Source organism: Bufo gargarizans, chromosome 7, assembly GCF_014858855.1.
Source record: "Bufo gargarizans isolate SCDJY-AF-19 chromosome 7, ASM1485885v1, whole genome shotgun sequence".
NCBI classification, from domain to species: domain Eukaryota; kingdom Metazoa; phylum Chordata; class Amphibia; order Anura; family Bufonidae; genus Bufo; species Bufo gargarizans.
In genome coordinates, this window is record NC_058086.1 from 183,170,254 (window position 1) to 183,175,216 (window position 4,963).

Sequence of the window (4,963 nt, forward strand, 5' to 3'; positions counted from 1 at the left end):
TGTAAGCTTAAAGCGTACTTTAAATATAGTCTTGGGCTTCTGTTCATGTCCTCAGTACATACTGAAGGGACATAAACATGCGAGATTGAGATGGTTAATAATTAACCCAGTATACAAATTACTGTCTGCTACCCGATGTGCTTCTTGCACAGAAGAGTAAACGATATGTATTATGCATATGTGACTTCTGATCTTTTGAAGGTCGATATTGGGCCACCTTTTACTTTTCCTTGGCAGCGTTCATGATCTGTAAGCATAAATAGCCCCTCATACTAAGGGGGTATTCACATGCGGGAGATTTGTTGTCAAATATCAGTCGTACATTTGAATGTGAACTTATTAAAATAAGGACATTAAATGAAATAACTTCCCTCCATAGAGATAACAGGCAGATATGATTGAATGAAAGATGCGTTTCACTGCAAAAGATGAGGCGATAACTAGTGAGCAGACAACATTCATTTGAATGCTGTGCAGTGGCTGTCATCTGTGTAATTCAAGAGTTAGAACGGTTCCATTTAAGGCCCCATTCACACGTCCGCAAAAGGGTCCGCACCCGTTCCGCAATTTTGCGGAACGAGTACGGACCCATTTATTCTCTATGGGCCCGGACGTGAAGCGGAGGGCACACTATGTGCTCTCTGCTTCTGTATTTGCGGAGCGCGGCCCCGAACTTCCGGTCCGCATCTCCGCAAAAGATAGAACATGTCCTATTCTTGTCCGCAGCTGCATTTCTATAGGGGGTGCTGGCCGGGTGTGTTGCAGATCCGCAACACACCACAGACGTGTGAATGGACCCTAAAGGGGCTATCCTACAAAAAACATTGTGTAGATTTACGTCTAATTTTAGACCCTCTAGATGTAGACTAGACACTCTAAAGATGTGCCCGACTTTTTGCAGTGACTGCAGCTGTCTACCTCCCACCGCTTGAAATGTTGACAGTAAACTAGGAGGGCAAAAAGTAAATAAAAATTTTGTCATTATTAGTAATCAAGGTGAATGTTCAATTATTTGCAATTTTGATCATAATCGCCCACCTCTAATACGGGGGGGTCACATGCACACTGCAGCCAATGACTGACCACAGTGGTAACAAGTCCCCCAAGCAGTAGATAGCCCAGCACACTTCCTATAGTTTGCAAGCACCACTACCGCTGATAGATTGCAGGGTGGTCGTAACCATTGAAACGAGCCGTGTATAATGTGATAGAAAAGTAAATCCAGCCAGCAAAGGAGGCAACATGGACAATCACAAGACATTAGTAAGTGCCTTGTATTAATTTTCTGTACATGATAAATGTCACTTGCTGAAGTGAGACAACCCCTTTAGGCCTCATGCACACGACTGTTGTGTGTTTTGCGGTCCGCAAAACACTGATGGCTTCCTTGTGCATTCCGCAAATTTGCAGAACGGCGCGGACAGCCATTAATATAACTGCCTATTCTTATCCGCAAAACGAACAAGAATAGGACAGGAGATATATATATATATATATATATATATATATATATATATATATATATATATATATATATATATATAAAATTTATTTATTTATATTTTTTTGCAGGGCCACGGAACAGAGCAACAGATGCGGACAGCACACGGAGTGTTGTCCGCATCTTTTGCGGCCCCATTGAAGTGAATGGGTCCAAACCGCAAATACTGCAGGTCGGATGCGGACCAAAACGACAGTCGTGTGCATGAGGCCTTAAGGAAAGAGTACTGGTGCCATGCACTGCCCCCTACAGCCTTGCATTATGCATAGCACAGTGTCTCAGTTCTGCCCGGATCGCTCCTCTAGGCCGGATTAACACTTACGGTTTTTGAATCCAAAGCCTGGAATGGATCGTGAACTGAGGACACATATAAAGGAAACACTGGCTCTTGTTCTCTTCTTGAATCCACTCCTGACTTTGGCTTTTAAAAAAAACTGAAAGTGGAAACCGAGCCTTCAAGAAGAGGAATCCCAGGCGCTTGTTCCCACTAGTTCCACATTAATAAGTGAATTATTATTCTAAATGATCTCTGTTGGAAGACTTCTGTAATTCATCTTTATTTGTCCATAAAATTTCAAATTTTTTTGTTCTGGGAGAGACAGGATTGAGACTAAATGGATTAATCTCTGAACTCTTTTAACTGGATGTCACAATTTGGATGCCCGACTCTCCGGCGCATTAAACAGCAAGGTTAACCATTAACTCCCTGCTGTCGGGCATCCGCTATCGGCTGCATCTGTCCAAAGTGTATTAGATGGTGTATTCATTTTGGTTGCTGGATAAATATCCTAGATGGACATATAGGGGAATGACTAGAAGCAGTCTTATCTGTGCACCCCTCTCCATTCGTACTGTGAAACCATGAAACCACACTGCCCTTCTGTGCCCAATGGGAAACAACAAAAAGGGACAGAATTTTTAAAATCCGTTTTGCAGGGGTCTGCATTGCTGTCATTTGTCCCAGATTTATCAGATATCACACAATGTTGGGTAAATTTAGTGCATGTTTAAAGGGGTTGTCCGGGTCCAGAGCTGAACCCGGACATACCCTTATTTTCACCCAGGCAGCCCCCCTGATGTTGGCATCGGAGCATCTCATGCTCCCTTGCCCTGCGCTAGATCGTGCAGGGTACGGGCTCTTTTGTTTACAATAACACAATGTTCGGTGACGTCACCGGCTCTGATAGGTGTGCTTTAGCACTGCCCTAACCGTTTAACAGGCTAGGGCAGTGCTAAAGCCCGCCCATCAGTGCCGGTGACGTCACCGGGCTTCCTGGCAGCCCCATGGAGAGCCCAGTTCATCACCGGATCTCCTGAAAATGCCTAAATCAGAAACGTTTCAAAACTGGAGTACTGTAAAAATGCAAAGTGTTACAACATTTTTTCGCAAACAAGCCCAAATAGTCACAAAGCAATATTTTGCTACTTTTTGAAGCTAGAATTCTGGAGTGAGGGGCATAATACATTTCCCCTAAGGACTGAGTTGCCCATTGCAGTGGGCATGGATTGGAAGGTTGGAATTTGCAATGGGGTGCCTTTAGACCAGGGGTGCCCTTGATACCATTCTGTGTGGCCCCAACCATCTGGTACCTTACATGTATGTTTGTCTTGTGGCTGCTCACATGTATGTTTCATGTGTTTCTCCCTTTAGATGGGAGTCCTGGAACTGGAACTAGACATTAATGGTATATACTGTATGTTCCACAGTATTTCAGTTTTCAATACCCCTTTAAGTTTTTTTTTTTTCATCCCTCGTCCTTGGTTCAGTCTGGCAATGTGGCCCCCAACCAGAAAACATTGTGCAGCCCTGCTTTAGACCCATCCTAATCCTCCTCAGAAATGAGACCTCCACCAGTGATGAACGGGCAACATAATGGAGGGCCGGAATGTGGCCCTTATGCGTTCAAAAGGGTCCAAACTAATAAGCCAGGTCTGGGACAAGTATTAAAACTATGCACGCATATGTGCAGATATACAGAGCGCCATGGTTGTATGTTTGATCCTTGTCCTGGCCATGACTGAATATGAGCAGAGTCAAGTGATCCCTTTAAAGGACATCTGTCAGCAGTTTTGTACCTATGACACTGTCTGACCTGTTACATGTGCACTTGGCAGCTGAAGGCATCTGTGTTGGTCCCATGTTCAGATGTCTCCGCATTGCTGAGAAAAATGATGTTTGATATATGCAAATGAGTCTCTAGGAGCAACGGGGGCGTTGCCATTACACCTAGAGGGCTCAGCTCTCTCTGCAACTGCTGGGCCCTCTGTACTTTGATAGGGCCAGACATGATGACAGTTTCACTGTCTGGTCCTGTCAATCAACGTGTAGAGGTCACAGCTACAGATGAGCAAACTTTTCATATTTTGAAATTTGTTCACGCTTCATTTACTGGTAAAAGGTGAACTGCGTTATGGATTCCGTTACCACGGATGATAACGCAATTCTATGACTGAATGCATAACGCATTACCTTTTGGAGGCATTGCTTTATTCATTCCGTCATAATAGAAGTCTATGGGCGGCAAAACGGAGTCCTCTCCTGCATAACGGAAACGGGACGTGTCCGTTATGCAGCCCACAGACTTCTATTATGACGGGATGAATAAAGGCACTCCGTTATGCATTTCGTCATAATATTGCGTTATGGTCCGTGGTAACGGAATCCATAACGCAATTCACTTTTTACCAGTAAACGAATCGCAAACAAATTTCATAACCGGAAATTTGCTCATCTCTAGTCGCAGCAGTTGCAGAGAAAGCGGAGCCTCTAGGTGTAACGGCAACGCCCCCGTTGCTCCTAGAGGCTCATTTCTATATATTAAAACTTCATTTTCCTCAGCAATGCGGGCACATAGGTACATGGGACCAACACAGCAGGGGGCTTAGGAGGTACTACACGGGCCACAGCAGACTAATTCAGGAGGGCATGTGCAGTCCCTGGCCGGGTCCATGGGTACCTGGTTCTCAAAGAGTTAATTACCGCTTAGAGCTAACTTTTATGTACCTGGCCAGCTGCAGCATGGAGGGCTTGGGCGGGTAGGGTATGTAACTCCATGTAGGGTCTATGACCAGTCCGCCCCTGATTCCATGACTTATATAGATCCCCCTGAGTTGCATTTACCTGCGTTGTGTAGAGTTTGAATTAACCCTTCATCTTTTTATTTTTTTTTATATATTTTATTAAGACTCAGACAATAATTTTCCATACATATGATATGACATCATTAATAATTTTCCCCATATTTTTTCAACCCTCCATCTTATTAACCCTTCATCTTATTTTTTGCAAGTCTCTGACAACCCGAGCAGGAATTGCTAGATGCACCCATGCACGTAGAGTGCGCTGCCAATTGTTTCACAGCCGTGTGATATTAACTTGTTTGTGATTACGTATTGTAGATGAAACCGTTCAGCTTTAAGAAATCGCCCTCCCCCCGCTATGTTGCACATACTGTATTAGAA